The 17,786-nt window shown below is 35.0% G+C and overlaps 1 long non-coding RNA gene across 1 annotated transcript in view; it reads right to left on the bottom strand.

Annotated features, from left to right (window-relative positions):
• LOC125777078 (uncharacterized) overlaps positions 1-17,786 on the bottom strand; it is an 87,623-nt gene that overhangs the window by 18,747 nt on the left and 51,090 nt on the right. The window contains exon 2 of the long non-coding RNA XR_007422086.1: positions 16,254-16,331. This is a non-coding gene — a long non-coding RNA (uncharacterized LOC125777078). The remainder of the gene's footprint in view (positions 1-16,253; positions 16,332-17,786) is intronic.

Here is a 17,786-nt window from a genome sequence, read left to right as displayed (position 1 = left end):
CGCATATTTATTAGCATACTTTTAGGCGTCGAAACACTTGAACCAAAAAATCAACTCTGAATGTCGCCGGAGGGAATTCAATTGTGTATAGAACGTTGAAAAGGGATTCAACACAAGATAACCACACATGCATATAAAATACTCAATGATATACATACGTACACACAAATCAATGCATTCTGGTTGAACATGTGTGCTCTTACATCTTGACAGGTTGTGCGTGTAATAAATAAGCGATGAAGATATTTTCTTCTTCAAAGATGTTGTGTCTGGCCTTTAGGGATCTCTGTCAATAATTTACTTACCGTGCTTGTTATGATGCCACAAGTTTACACTTACACACATAAAACGAAGCTCACCTGAACTTTTGCATCCACCTTTTGAGAGGTTTGTTATGCCACTAAGGTGCAAATATGCTTAACGCACCTGCACCTTTTCTCCAGGCAGACAACCCATACGAACGCGCATTTTTCAAATAAATACATATTGTGTATAAAGATTTATACAGTTTATACAATAACATGGGTATTCTTTATAAATTATTACTTTATGAGAATTTTTCATAACAATAATTTGCAAGTGACATTATGAAATACTTAAGTATAAATATATTAAATTTCAGTCGGAGGACTTTAAAGTTAAATTATATTTGCAGGTTCATAAAGACTACATAAAAAATTAATGTATTTAATATTACCGTGTATCCAAGATTATACAAGAATCTTTAAATAAAGATATTTTTCTAGGTTTAAGGATTACATTATTAGCGGGGAATATCATAGATCCATCAAAGTGAGTACCGATTTATGAATAAACATATGGATCAAATATTCATATACTTTGAGTCTATTGTCTCACTTAGGAAATTTTTAAAGCATATAAGAGTATTTGTATATATATATAAATTGCAAAAAAAAAAAACATTCACAATTATATGAAATCGTAACTAACTGCTACTACTCTGCTTCTAAATAATCGAAAACTATTTAAAATAAAAACTTCGACATTTGGCTAATGCAGTAGCCTTTACAATCATAGCAAATTGAAACCAATCAGAACCGGAAACTGAAAAAAATACAAACCATAAGGAAAAATAGTTTACGGGTGAAATGAGGTCCGGAAAAGTAAGGAGAGGGACGTTGCCGAATATATGTATATAAGACAGAAACTATTTTATACCATCAGAGTGTAGATATTTCAAGTAAGCTCTGTATTGGCTTTAGAAAAACTTTGATATTCTGACTTGCGATTTTTTGATCGAAAATTAAAAATGTTTTTTAATATGTTGTGTTTATATCACATAAAAGTCATTTGGAGATGACTTTCATATAATTTCGCTGACGGCAAGTTAAATATGGTTAAGAAACCACTAAGGTCCTTGACCAGTAATATAAGTTAATAAGACAAAAATTTGACTGTAATTCATTCACGATTTCTATCCCAACAACATCTAACTGCAGTTTTACCTTAAGGTTTTTTTCTGGCTTTGATTATTACAACTTGCAAAAGTTTAAAATGTTCGATTATACCCGGACTGAGCTCTTCTTTACTTGTCTAAACTATATTAAACTTAAAATTCTAAATCCGATTTTTGTATATCAAATAATGGTGCTCATTGTTTCTCCATACTCTTCTGCTCACTATCGTGTAGTCCATCTCGTTATTGATAATTGGTGACCTCGATTTTTAGTGACAGCAGCAGCCAACAGACCGCGGCCGAAAGTCACTCAGTAATAAAAAAATATGGTAAGCTGAAGAAGCAGCAAAACCTTCGGAGCGTTAAAGTGACTATAGCTGTTGAACAAAGGCCGCTAGTGGCATCGTTGGATTATAATTAAAACTTTCTGAATTCTGCTTTGGTTTATTCTGGGCTATAATATGTTTATTTGTCTTTGCGCTTGGTAATAAATTATGATGGGAGTTCAATATGAATGACTTATAAGCTCAACATCGTACTTTCAAAGCGATGATAGGTTTGACTACTTATATTTAATTTAGTCAATTTTCTATTATAATTGAGTAAGAATTATTTTAAAAATATATAAACCGTTTAAGTTTTGAATTAGTTGCATAAAACTGTTATTAATTTATAACTTAAAACAGCTTATTTTAAATTTAAATAATTAGGGAAGAGCTAAGTACGAGTGTAACTGAAGATTGTATTCTCTTGAAACTTGCCAAGAGTTGTCCGGGAAATAGTACTTCATTTTAAAATTGTAATAATAATACACAGGGTGGGTAGAGATACCCAAATATTTGCACAGAGTGAAATTGGTTATTGAGGCTTGAATAGTTTAGAAGATATACACATTAACCTTTTGATAGGGGAGCACATCCTAATTTGTTCAACCATTAATGTATATGCCCCTCACTAATGCGATTCCCTGTATAAAACAACAGCCGTGTATATTATTGTGAAACATATTTAAGACCTTTATAAGTTTGCAATTAATTTTACTTTGTGGGCGTGGTTTTGGTCCGACTCTGCCCAGCTGCAATACCAACTATCCTTACATGCCAAGGACATGTTAACCTTCATTAAGATACCTCAATTTTTACTCCAGTTTTTAGATGATGTAAACATCATATTATGTAGCGAGAGCATAACAATGTGATCACACGCCCTGACGAGTACCCATAGTGCGACTAGAAATTCGTTCATAAACGTATAAGGTTCATACATAGGGTTGCGTTTTAATCAAGATTTTAGTTTGTATTATTTGTCTTTCTTTATCCCTGTGTGGTTGTTAAGTCGATGTTGTGTTGTTCCGTATTATATACTCTAAGGGAATGTATGCACAGGAGTAAACGAATTTTTAATAATTTGGGAGCATCAAATAATCAAAATATAGAAAAACTGTTAAACATATCCGTAGGTACGTATATATAGGGTTTGTCCGGAAAGTAGTAGGACTGATTTTCTTCCGCCGCGACTGTACATCGGAGCGAGCCCCGATTGGATTTAGTAGAATCAGAGGTATGCGATTAATTTCTGTGTGGAACTCGGTAAATCTGCGACAGAGACCTTTGATAAAAATAAACAAGCTTCCCAGATCTTGTTTTAGCAAGAAGTCGTGTGTTTCGGTGGTACCAGACCTTTTAAGAGGGCCGGAAATAGGTTACTGATGCAGACCGGAAGAATGAGCAAATCCAAAGTGAAAACGACGCTCATTGTCTTTTTTGATGTGGCCCTCGGATTTTTTTGTTTCCCTGTTTGAAAAGACCGCTGAAAGCAACAATTTTGAGACTACAGAGAGGATCCAAGCGGCACGCATCTCGGCTCTTGAGACTATTCCATAGAATGCCTGCCTTGACGCTTTTAATGTTTGGAAATCACGCTGGCAACGTTGCATCGACACAGAAGGAGCTTATTTTGAAAATTTCTATAGAATTGTAACGATTGGTTCAATAAATTTGTCTTTTCCGGACAAACCTTGTGGTATTTAGTCACTGCATATTATTATGATCTTGTTTAAGAATGACTTTTGTGCGGATACAGATTTTCTTCATCATAAAATGAACTTTTTTTATATACTAAATTGTTCGGGTTTTTCTTACATTTAGTATGACACGTTCTTATGAAAGGTTTTCCAAACAAAAGGGGAATTTTAAATAACTATGATTTGGATTTGAGCTTAATTTGCATTAATAGAAGTTGAAATAAAAATGTGACATACCTGTTTTAGTTGCTGTTAGCAAAAGTGTTTACAGATTATCTAAAAACATAACCGGATATTCTTCCAGTAGGTTTCCATGTTATCTTTTCTATTTTCTGTCATCATCTTTGTATAATCTTATATCTTTAATATAGTATTTCATTAATCTTATCACATCAAGCATTGATACAAGATCATCTTAATGTTAATTCGTACAAGTATGCCAATTTATTGCTCATGCAAGTAGCAGATCACAATCCTAATCAAATCCTTTCAACTCTTTCACGGTGGCTACTCAAAAGGTGAATGGAGTATTTGTAAAACAAATTTTAATTTGCATTCGTACGTTCACAACGGGCATAATAAATAGAGTATATAGTATTCTTGAGTTTCTGCACGTATTTGTATAAATACGTAGAAGTATGCTCCAGCCAACACGTGTGCTCTTGACTACCCTCAATGCATACGTTATGGCATTCGAATATCACTCAGCAAATTTCACCGACAAAAAATTGGCTTCACCACCTTACTATGAAATATATAACACTCCCAGTTTTTCAACACGCACGTACTGCTCAGCAGTGTTTAATCTTTCAGTTGTAATGTTTTTCTTTAAGCAAGCAATCCTACTTACATATAAGAGTAACATACTCGTAAGAGCAACCATCGTGCAGATGTATTAATGTTGTTAGTAGAGATTTGCTACTTTGTTTTTCTCAAATCTTAACAAAGTTCAATGCGATTAGTTCTGATTGTTTATGTTTGTCTTATGGCGTATTAGATCAAATTAATTCTACTAACTTGAGACAACATAATCTCCTCATATCTATACATTCCAGTATTTGAGAGGATTTTTGTGCGTTTCAACTGTCCGTTCTTATGAAAGTAAGTACGAAAGGGCTAAGTTCGGATGCAACAGAAGATTTTATATTCTTGCAACTTGATCATACACTGAAAGATACAGTCAACAAAAATTTTATTAGTATAACGAAAATCATTATTTTCTACCCATTTTGCTACACAGATTTACTATTGCCTGGAAAGAATTTCCTCTGAATTTCAATTATATATCTCACATATTGACCGGCATTCTAAAGAAAACCTCTTCTCAATTCTCTACCTGCCTCATTACCATCCCCCACAATTGTCTACCTGCTTGACTTCTGAAGGTATAAATTCGGCGTAGATGACAACCTAAGCTCAGTTACAGTTTAGAACTTGAACGCTTAAGTAGCTAAACGAGAAGTTGGTGCAAAAAAGCAGCGAAGTAATTATTTCACGAAGTCTATAAATATATAAAATAAAGTTATCGAAAATGTTGAGAATTAGGATAGAAAGTAATATCTCTACCAGCTCCCCACGTCAACCACCAATTCGGAACTCCTTCAATTTTCAAATATACACTGACCAAATGCGGGAAGCAGAGGATCGAAAGAATCAAGAGAAGAAACCATCAACAGCGACGCCTAGAAAAGTAAGGAGGGACGTCAAAAATCTAATAAATGGCATTCAAAAGGAAAGCGAAAGGACACTTAGGTTTTAACATAGACATACATACATATATCACAAGATTTGTGTTAAGTTATTTTTAATATAAACTGTAAAAATAAATATGACTTGTAATCTAACTTTATTAATTTTTTTTTGTTAGAAATAAAATAAATCTAGATTAAACATACACACATACATACATATATATCTTTAATGTAATGAAGTTGTTTCAGAAGAGACGTCAAAAATCTAATGAATGGCTTTCGAAAGGAAAGCGAAAGGCCACTTTACAATCACGCTTTGCACAATCTCGGTCACTCTATACTGCGCATAAACATTTATTGCAACAGTTATACCTAGAGCGAGTCAAATCACTTTGGCTTCAGCGGCGGTGGGTCTGCTAGCTATGGTTACATTACCTTTGTATTATTATGATATTTTAGTTGGTTGCAATTAGCAATTGCATGCGTTTGCTGTGGCATATTTACTTACTGTACGTACTGGACATCAAGAACTTCTACTTCACGTTTCGAATTTTGTAGTCGATAGCATTTCCGTGGTTGATTTTAATTAAAAATACACAACGTCTTTATCGCTTATCGCTATTAACACTGAGTCAAAATTGCACTTCACGATATTTCAGCTATTCTTAATTATATGATTTATTAAAAATGAAAAAAGATAAGGAAATTGGGTTTAATGTAGCCTTAATTTGTAGGAAAATTCAGATAACTAAAATAATTTGTAGATCCATTGAGTTTCTCTTCTTCTTTTGCGTACTTTGAAAGAATCATAAAGCTAAATCTTCAAATATATTACTATGTTATTGAAAAAAATGGTAAGGGAAGGTAGAATTCCAAGTGGCGATATATTTACTAAGACAAGAATGGACTCTCTATTTACAATATTGAACGAATAATTTTTTAGGAATTTTAAATTTGAAGTTGTTTAAATCCCACCAAGATTTATTTATGAATGTGACCTGCTCCAAAAAGAACATTATGTTTGCTTTTTATTAGAGTAAAGTAGCGATCGTTAAAAAATCTTTAAAAATTCCTTTGCTAGATAAGTTAGATCAGTTTAGGTTAAATAAATTTTTAAAAATAACAAGTAAGGAAGGGCTAAGTTCGGGTGTCACCGAACATTTTATACTCTCGCATGATAAAATGATAATCGAGATTTCATTATCCGTAATTTACATATTTTTTTTATTTTGCTGTAAAATTAATTAGAATTAAATGCTGAGATATTTACCGATATTTTCGGTGAAAAATTAGGTTAGGTTAGGTTGGGCACTGAGTTCTTCGTGTTCGATATCAGGGACCTTGAAAAGTTATAGTCCGATCACAACAAATTTTCCACAAGGGATACCTCAGCTCACATACCGTATTTGAGTAAAGTTTTATTCCGCTATGATCATTGGTTTCTAATGTATATATTATACAGAGAAGGCATCAGATGGAATTCAAAATAGCGTTATATTGGAAGAAGGCGTAGTTGAGAACCGATTTCGCCCATATTTAGTATATGTCATCAGGGTGTTAAAAAAATATTATATACCGAATTTCATTGAAATCGGTCGAGTAGTTCCTGAGATACGGTTTTTGGTCCATAAGTGGGCGACGCCACGCCCATTTTTATTTTTAAAAAAGGCTGAGTGCAGCTTCCTCCTGCCATTTCTTCCGTAAAATTTAGTGTTTCTGACGTTTTTTGTTAGTCGGTTAACGCACATTTAGTGATTTTCAACATAACCTTTGTGTGGAAGATGGGCGTGGTTATTATCCGATTTCTTCCATTTTTAAACTGTATATGGAAATGCCTGAAGTAAACGACTCTATAGAGCTTGGTTGACATAGCTGTAGTAGTTTCCGAGATATGTACAAAAAACTTAGTAGGCGGCGGGGCCACGCCCACTTTTCCAAAAAAATTACTTCCAAATATGCTCCCTAATGCGATCACGATTCACTTTAATATCTTTATTTATGGCTTAGTTATGACACTTTATAAGTTTTCGGTTTCCGCCATTTTGTGGGCGTGGCAGTGGACCGATTTTGCCCATCTTCGAACTTAACCTTCTTATGGAGCCAAGAAATACGTGTACAAAGTTTCATCATGATATCTCAATTTTTACTCAAGTTACAGCCTACACGGACGGACAGACAGACATCCAGATTTCAATTCTACTCGTCACCCTGATCACTTTGGTATATATAGGGTGATTTTTTAAGAGCTTGATAACTTTTTAAAAAAAAAAAAACGCATAAAATTTGCAAAATCTCATCGGTTCTTTATTTGAAACGTTAGATTGGTTCATGACATTTACTTTTTGAAGATAATTTCATTTAAATGTTGACCGCGGCTGCGTCTTAGGTGGTCCATTCGGAAAGTCCAATTTTGGGCAACTTTTTCGAGCATTTCGGCCGGAATAGCCCGAATTTCTTCGGAAATGTTGTCTTCCAAAGCTGGAACAGTTGCTGGCTTATTTCTGTAGACTTTAGACTTGACGTAGCCCCACAAAAAATAGTCTAAAGGCGTTAAATCGCATGATCTTGGTGGCCAACTTACGGGTCCATTTCTTGAGATGAATTGTTGTCCGAAGTTTTTCCGTCAAAATGGCCATAGAATCGCGAGCTGTGTGGCATGTAGCGCCATCTTGTTGAAACCACATGTCAACCAAGTTCAGTTCTTCCATTTTTGGCAACAAAAAGTTTGTTAGCATCGAACGATAGCGATCGCCATTCACCGTAACGTTGCGTCCAACAGCATCTTTGAAAAAATACGGTCCAATGATTCCACCAGCGTACAAACCACACCAAACAGTGCATTTTTCGGGATGCATGGGCAGTTCTTGAACGGCTTCTGGTTGCTCTTCACCCCAAATGCGGCAATTTTGCTTATTTACGTAGCCATTCAACCAGAAATGAGCCTCATCGCTGAACAAAACACGCGCGCGAAACACATTTCGAACCGAACACTGATTTTGGTAATAAAATTCAATGATTTGCAAGCGTTGCTCGTTAGTAAGTCTATTCATGATGAAATGTCAAAGCATACTGAGCATCTTTCTCTTTGACACCATGTCTGAAATCCCACGTGATCTGTCAAATACTAATGCATGAAAATCCTAACCTCAAAAAAATCACCCGTTATAACCCTATATCTGACTCTTTTAGTTTTAGGACTTACAAACAACCGTTATGTGAACAAAACTATAATACTCTCTTTAGCAACTATGTTGCGAGATTATAAAAATTATAAAACGTTGTCCATACATCCCGATAAACCCCAAGACGCCAAAACAATTACATATATTAAACTTGCTTTCAATGCTACCAATACAAACATAAAGAAAGTTTACATGTTTTTATATTTTATAAGTCATTTTAGTTTATCACATAATTCATTTTAAAGTAGACTATTTATACGTCAACCTTATTTTATTGTATCGTATTAATTTGAATCGAACACTGATGTTAAATAAGTGAGGTCCTAACAGTATTCCGTCAGTAAAGACATTTTTATAGGGTGATTTTTTAAGAGCTTGATAACTGTTTTTTAAAAAAAACGCATAAAACGCATCAAAATCTCATCGGTTCTTTATTTGAAACGTTAGATTGGTTCATGACATTTAATTTTTGAAGATAATTTCATTTAAATGTTGACCGCGGCTGCGTCTTAGGTGGTCCATTCGGAAAGTCCAATTTTGGGCAACTTTTTCGAGCATTTCGGCCGGAATAGCCCGAATTTCTTCGGAAATGTTGTCTTCCACAGCTGGAATAGTTGCTGGCTTATTTCTGTAGACTTTAGACTTGACGTAGCCCCACAAAAAATAGTCTAAAGGCGTTAAATCGCATGATCTTGGTGGCCAACTTACGGGTCCATTTCTTGAGATGAATTGTTGTCCGAAGTTTTCCCTCAAAATGGCCATAGAATCGCGAGCTGTGTGGCATGTAGCGCCATCTTGTTGAAACCACATGTCAACCAAGTTCAGTTCTTCCATTTTTGGCAACAAAAAGTTTGTTAGCATCGAACGATAGCGATCGCCATTCACCGTAACGTTGCGTCCAACAGCATCTTTGAAAAAATACGGTCCAATGATTCCACCAGCGTACAAACCACACCAAACAGTGCATTTTTCGGGATGCATGGGCAGTTCTTGAACGGCTTCTGGTTGCTCTTCACCCCAAATGCGGCAATTTTGCTTATTTACGTAGCCATTCAACCAGAAATGAGCCTCATCGCTGAACAAAATTTGTCGATAAAAAAGAAAAGAACCGAACACTGATTTTGGTAATAAAATTCAATGATTTGCAAGCGTTGCTCGTTAGTAAGTCTATTCATGATGAAATGTCAAAGCATACTGAGCATCTTTCTCTTTGACACCATGTCTGAAATCCCACGTGATCTGTCAAATACTAATGCATGAAAATCCTAACCTCAAAAAAATCACCCGTTATAGTTAGCAAACATTTAGCACCTATGGTCTTGAACAGTAGTTATTAGATTTGAAAAATTTATAGCCATAAGGTGGCATAAGCTAACGCATTATAGTTTTATCCTGTTCCATTAAATGCTTTCCACACTGGAAAATGAAACATTCAGATGGAATTTACACACATGCCACCTCAGAGGACAGACAAACATTCACCAGGATTTCAACTCGTTTCGTCACTCTGGACATTTATAAATATATAACCCTATATTCACCTCTTTTAGTTATACAAACAACCGTCAGTTGAACAAAACTATTACACTTTGTAGTAACAGGTTGCTGGAGTATAAAGTGTACCAAGCTCTCAACTCTTACGCTTTGAGAAGGATAGAAAATGTGCACTCTTTTCTATTTAGAAGGTAAAATTGTAAAACGAAAAAGCTAACTTCCATTCGCACCCACATTTCTTTATTTATTCACATTTGCTTTTATAGTATGTTCGTTAAGTACACTTATGTAATATGTTTGTGATTATTTCCTGTAAAATTTTTCTTTCTTCCGGTTCCTTATATTTATTATATGAATAGGTCCAGTCCTGTACACAGAGTAAGAGCCAGGCCATAACATTACCACTGCCATATTTAATGGTCGCAACATAATACTTAGGTTTGAGTCCTGAATCTTTAACCCTTGCAGCCCCAAAGTGGCTTACAAGCAACTTCTATATATGTTTGACATCGTTTAAAAAGTCCTTTGGGGCTGAAAGGGTGAATATTATATTTCGATTCGTCTTAGAGTAAAATTGTTTTCAATTTCTGAATGCTCCAACCGAGATGAACTGTCGCAAATATGAGTTTGGCCTTTAAATTTTTTGCTGAATTAAGAAACTTTCTAGCTGGACGCCAACAGCACCCAATCGTAATCCTCTCCGACGGCATCTTTATTAAGTGTATTACCAAAACGTTTATGTAGTTATATAGAACAATATGCTTATTGACCGTAACTCCTCGCCTATCTCAGCTCCTTAAATTACCAACAATGGAAGTCATTCGAATATTTTGTTAGTTTTAGTCCATAGAGAAAATGTTAGTGAAAATTTAAATTTTTATTCAAATCTTATATTTTTAATCCTAGTAAGTAAATTTTGACTTTTAAACATCAGGATCAGCATTAGGAGGAATTTCATATATTAATCATATATCATTGAGTATTGTGAGTTATAAAATCAGGTTTGTTGTTTTGAAATGTCAGTTAAATTCCTCACCAGTTGATAAAGGCGTTAGAGTAGTTGCGCAGTTTCGTACCTAATCAGGTGCCATTTCATTAAAATTCAGTATGAATACGTGGGTTGCTCCTTCTGTTTTGGAAATAGGGAACAAAAAAGTGTAAGTCCTGATAAATGGCTTTATTGTTTTTCAAAATATTCTTCATTCAAGCAATTTCCGTAGCACTTTTGCCATTCTGATTGAAGCATCAAACCGCCATGTTCAGGTTTTCCACAAACACAGGCAATCATTTTGTTGAAAGTGCTTCGCTCACGAACAGCTTTTATTGATTTCTGCTCATCTTGAAAACCGATACCGTCGACTTCTCTTTACATACGGGCGCGAAATCCACCATTCATCATGTGTTAAGATGCTATAGACCTGTTTTAAGCACCGCTAACATATTATGAGCCGGTTTTTGAGCGATCGACTAGTTATGTGGGCTCTCACGATGGCTCACATGACAATCTTGCGAAATCAGGTTGGGCACAGAATCAATAGTTTCCCGAATAGCAATCTTTGAAGACTTTCCCGAAATTGGTCTTGGAGTGACCTAGGATATCGATCGTTTAAATATATACAATCGATAAACAGCGGCCATTGATGGAGCTTTATCATCAAAAATTTAATTAAGTTCATGTTCTCTTGATGAGTTAATTTACGCCGAAAGTTGTAAAAAATAACCACTCTAAAAAATAACGGATCTCTTGGCTCTAATTTTTAGCCGAGATTAATATTTCAAGTTACTGTAAACAACACAAATAGTGCCCGTATGTCAAAATGTATAACATCAAAAATGTGAAACTAAACGATGAAGTTGTGAGTTGGCCACAATTCCGAAATATTTGTGAATCGTTGTAATTTCGACAAATTAACAAATCTCTGTGCAAACAATAAAGCTTAGTATAGTAGTAATCGTTTTGGTATACAAAATTATGAAAATGTCTATATATATAAAATGTCAAAGTATTTCATTTCTATACATAAAGCTCTCTGGAATGTTTTTATCCTTAGCGTTCCTTTTTCCAAATTCCATTGGAGATGATAAGTACAACTAAATATAAGTATATTTGCATGCACTTAATACATACACATTCAAATGTCAACAAACAAATTAGAAAGCCAGATATATACTAACCAAAGCCTGTTTGTTGTATATACTTCTATGTACAATATTAAATGCGTTCTGCTGTCAGATTAAGATATGTTTTAGACGTCAAAACACTTGAACCATAAAATCAACTTCTTACGTCGTCAGTGATAATTTAAGAGCCTGAAAATGGCACAAAGGTGCTCTATCTGGAAAAGTCTCACGCAAACCAATTATTTGTGGTTGGATTATGCGTTGTGCGTTTATTAAATAAGCGATGTAAAGTATCTTCTTCTTTTGAAGGTGCTGTGTCGGGCTTTAGCGTTCTCCGTCACAAATTTAATCAAAGTGCTTGTTATGGGCCTCAAATGTACACTTTTATCCATGACAAAAACTTTACGTGTTCACAGGCATCCGTCATGTAAGAAGTGCATTGTGCCGCTAAGGTGTTAATATGGTTTACCTTTGCACTGCGTTCATTCTAAGAAGCTACAACCAGACAACACACTCATTCGCGTACGTTTCCCATATACATATTCATACTACATACATACATAAAGTGTTCCAGGGCAGGTACGTAGGTATTGCTCTGATATTAATAATTTATGCGGAAATTAGAATATCTATTCTAGTGAAATTGCAAGCGTTAACTGAGTATTTTTAAATACATGTTAAATTTCCGACAGCAGGCTTTATATCAAAAAAATAATATTCACTTTTTGAAGCAATGTAGTCGTATATCTGCAATATTACTTTTTTTTTTTTTTAAAGCGGCCAACGTCTCAACACTAGTCCAGTGTTCTTAAATAGCAATCACTACAAGTTTCCTTCTATAAATTGATTACCTTGTCGGCTGTATGACATGTAGCGCCATATTGTTGGAACAAAGGTCTTCCACATCAAAATCCTTCAATTCATGCACGAAAAAGTCATTAATCTTGGTTCCATAGCATTCACCATTGGCTGTAACATTTCGGCCTTTTTCATTTTTGAAAACACATGAACCAATATCTGCCCATAGAACACCCAAGCAACAGCTGTTTGAGCTGTGTGGATTATCATCCCTTCGCCTGTGACAATTTTTCTTTCTATGGTACCCATTCAACCAAAAACGAGCTTTGTCGCCGGAGAAACGTTTCTCAAGAGCAAATCTGTATATTAGGAAGTGGCAAAACAAACTGAATATAATTTAATTAATAACTGTCGAAAAGGCCATGTCCAAAAAAAGTATTGAATACCAAACTTCTAAAAATAGAGATCCGTAATAATTGTCTTTTCTCTTTCTTATATTTTAAATCAAATGAGACTTCTAGTTTTATTGTGTTATCGGTTGGTTAACAATGAATAAATAGCAGCTGTGACAAAACATTGTATTTGTTTTCCAAATAATAACATACTAGCAAGTTTCAATCAGCAATATAATATGCATACATACCCATAGACTCAAGCGGAACCGAAGGGAAAATAAAAAGTGAATTTGCTTGCTTTTGGATACTAATGAATATGTTTGCATGCGTCTAATTATAACAAGATATAGTGTTTGGACGTATATTTTCCATTCAAGTGATTTTCTGTAGTTTTGGTTTTTTGTTGCCAAAAACTGATAGTATTTATCTCCCGAATATTTTCTTCGCCATTTTCATTTGGCATAGTTTTGCTTATTACCTTGGCATGTCATGCGTATTATTTTATACTTTTCACTAACTTTTATTGACTTAATTAATTCTATTCACATCAGCTATTCCAGCTGAATTTGCTAAAATTTTTCGATGTAAATAATTTCTAACAAAAGTCTTTGGAATCGGACGAATTTGTCGAGAAGCTAATGCATTTGTGTATTTCTCGTTCTATTCTACAAATTTATAGTTTTTGCTTTGATTAAATTAAACCTGAAGTGTCGGCAATCTCGAAAAAAATTTGAGAAATTTATACTGTTCTATATACATTGAACACTTTCTCGAATTGTGTATTTGTATATGGAACTCATACAACCTCAAAATATAGATTTCTGCTGGGTAATTGGATCTATGTATACCAAAGAGTGCATAAGTACGATAGCCAAATAGACCATCCTTAATTAATCCGCAGTAATCCATCACAATTGAAAATTAATTTTATTAGTCAAATTGGAAATAACATTTATACCCTTGGCAAATGCTTCAAGGCAACGCATTCCCATAAGTTGAATACATCCGTGTGAAAAGTCTTTCGTGCTTAAACAGAATTTAAAATCACTAACGCTTTAAAATGCACCTTTACTACTCTAGTGAGGAAAGCAAACATACTATAACAAATGTAAGAAAGAGGATTATGTAAAATATTTTGTTGAACAGAAAATATTTCATGTCTCGGTTTTGACGCCGAGGTAAAAATTTACATTTTTGAGGTTACCGCTACAGGGAAACCTTCAACTCATGACAGTCTAATGTCTGCAACATAAATTTAGTTTTTCGGTGCAAGCTCTAAAGCAAATGCTGCAAGAGCGCATTCGGCTTAATATGGTACAGAATATCAATTTGTGAGAACACACTTATTCATTATACATCCAAGTTGAATATAACAGTCCCAATTAATGTACTTTCAACTCTCTCGTGGCAAGTCGAAAGCAAATGATGTACTTGTGAAATTAAGTTTTAGACGTACCTTTACGAATACAAATATGTCCTTACTCAAATGGTTATGCACTATCATTATAAAAGAGCTAAAAGCATATACATATAAAGTCGACAGACAACCATCAATGAGCCGCTTTATACTATGTGAATCACGCTAGTATATTGTGGAACTACAGTAGTAAGTAGAATATGTATGTACATCGATTGGGTGTTTAATTGCTTTTGCGCCCATATAGCTACAATGAAAACACTACAGTTTTGTAGGTTCGCATGAAATAGTCAGTTTTATAGTAACAACCACGCAACACAATTTACCCATCTCATCAATGTGAATTGCGCATTTATGAAATAAAATCATTAATAATAGTAATGTTGTGAACAAATCGAAACTCTATTATGAATATATAAACGTCAATATAGCTATGAGCTCGAGCCTGTAAACGCTTTATTTTTTTATTTACGATTAACCATAAGATATGTCGGTCAAACAGCTTAATAAAATATGACAATAAAAGGCGTAGATAATTAATATGCGAGTCCCGCTAGAAAATTGAAAGCTTCACAGAAGCTTAATTGCTATCCACTTAGCACCACTGTGGGATATTTAGGATTGTTTGTATTCGTTTTTTAACCTTCAGCTGAATATGGATACAGCTATTTGTTCGAGTTTAGTTAGAATTATTATAACTGTAGGAGAAACACTTGGAGAAATTTATTACACAGTAAAGTTAAAACACGATACGTTAGGATACTATAAAAAGAGCAGGATTAAGGTGTCATGAGCTGACAGTAACCTTAAAGCTGAAGTTTAGCTTAACTACAGGAAGCAAACAAGGGTAGTGGCAGTCGGAACCAAAGCCTGTAGCCAAAGAATGTCAACAAAATATGGAGGGAAAAGAGATGCTAAAAGTGTTGCAGCTAGCAGCACGGTTGCTTACTTAGACACTAGGGCAAAGAAAGCGGCTACAATGGAGACTACATTCTCTATAGAGGATATTACAAGTAACGGGTGATTTTTTTTGAGGTTAGGATTTTCATGCATTAGTATTTGACAGATCACGTGGGATTTCAGACATGGTGTCAAAGAGAAAGATGCTCAGTATGCTTTGACATTTCATCATGAATAGACTTACTAACGAGCAACGCTTGCAAATCATTGAATTTTATTACCAAAATCAGTGTTCGGTTCGAAATGTGTTTCGCGCTTTAATTTTGTTCAGCGATGAGGCTCATTTCTGGTTGAATGGCTACGTAAATAAGCAAAATTGCCGCATTTGGGGTGAAGAGCAACCAGAAGCCGTTCAAGAACTGCCCATGCATCCCGAAAAATGCACTGTTTGGTGTGGTTTGTACGCTGGTGGAATCATTGGACCGTATTTTTTCAAAGATGCTGTTGGACGCAACGTTACGGTGAATGGCGATCGCTATCGTTCGATGCTAACAAACTTTTTGTTGCCAAAAATGGAAGAACTGAACTTGGTTGGCATGTGGTTTCAACAAGATGGCGCTACATGCCACACAGCTCGCGATTCTATGGCCATTTTGAGGGAAAACTTCGGACAACAATTCATCTCAAGAAATGGACCCGTAAGTTGGCCACCAAGATCATGCGATTTAATGCCTTTAGACTATTTTTTGTGGGGCTACGTCAAGTCTAAAGTCTACAGAAATAAGCCAGCAACTATTCCAGCTTTGGAAGACAACATTTCCGAAGAAATTCGGGCTATTCCGGCCGAAATGCTCGAAAAAGTTGCCCAAAATTGGACTTTCCGAATGGACCACCTAAGACGCAGCCGCGGTCACCATTTAAATGAAATTATCTTCAAAAAGTAAATGTCATGAACCAATCTAACGTTTCAAATAAAGAACCGATGAGATTTTGCAAATTTTATGCGTTTTTTTTTTAAAAAAGTTATCAAGCTCTTAAAAAATCACCCTATATTATGCAATTATATTCTCTTACTCACATGCTGAGCAGCCAATATAGAAGTTGTTGTGGGCGCATACGTGTGCCGTTATAATTAATTATTACTTGCACTCAGCAAAGCATGGCTTGTTGCACATTCACTGATGTTGCGAAATCGGATTGTGCATGTAATGCAATTGATAAGCGAAGAGGAAATTTTGGTGCACCATGGCGTATGAGTTGGGCCTCCGTGTATATTTTCAGCTTCGTTCGTTGAGGTTTTTTAAATGTACGTGCATGTGTTGTCAAAAGGTTCACTAATACGTTAAAGCTTTGGCACAAAATGCAATATAAAGACGTTATTCGATATTTGAGTTTAGACCCCCACCACCGGTCTATAATAGCGCGTAATTCTTTTTTCACGTGTCCTGAATATTATCCAAACGCTTATGATCGATCTTTTGCCAAAAGAATCTTTCAAGAGCGCATGAAGCGATGACAGCCTAGTCCGCGTCAAGATTTCGCGCAGACTAGTTAACCAGGAGTAAAATACATAAAGAGAGTGAACACCGATCTCTTCTCATTATACGAGTACTGCTTTGCTGGTTGGACGTGCGTGACGACACCTACAATCATAGAATTGTTGTTGCTAGTATATATATTGTTTCAAAATCATACATATTGGTTGAGTGGCTTCGAAATGTGATACACTCTCTGACTTTCGAAGGAAAAAAATCGCCTGAAAGTAAAGCCAAAAACACAAATTATATTAATTGCTACCAACAACATAACGGAAATAAACTTCGTTAAAGTGGAGATCAAATCCCTACCCGCCACAGAAAAGGATCGTCTTTTATGGCTTAGCTAAAATAGAAGTTAATTTTAGCTGTTATTTCTTACTGACCGAAAAGTTCAAAGGGAAATAATACACAGAAAATGTTAATCAACCCTCTGCTTTCAACCTGTGCCGATATCTACATATGTAATCCCAATGATAAACGTTTCGAGGAAATTTCATTTCTTACTGTGCCAAAGAATAATGGCGATTGATTTGGAATTGACTTTCGATTGAAATTCTTTGTATTCGAGTGATTGATACAAATGTGAAATGAGAGCAGAGATGTACCAGTGTTTGTATGAAGCAATATAATACAATGAGCTTTATATTTCCGCTTGAAATAGTGCAGACATAATGCGTGGTATCTAAGTGTGAGCGTGCAAGTATAGTACGAATATGTAGATATACTATACATACAATGTATTAAAGCTACGAACGTCATCAGCTTGCACAGAAAGGATATACTGCCACCTGCGGAAATTAACTATACAAT

The sequence above is a fragment of the Bactrocera dorsalis genome, chromosome 3 (genome assembly GCF_023373825.1).
Source record: "Bactrocera dorsalis isolate Fly_Bdor chromosome 3, ASM2337382v1, whole genome shotgun sequence".
In the NCBI taxonomy this organism is placed as follows: domain Eukaryota; kingdom Metazoa; phylum Arthropoda; class Insecta; order Diptera; family Tephritidae; genus Bactrocera; species Bactrocera dorsalis.
Note: the sequence above shows the minus strand (reverse complement) of the source record. Positions and strands in the feature narration are given on the sequence as shown.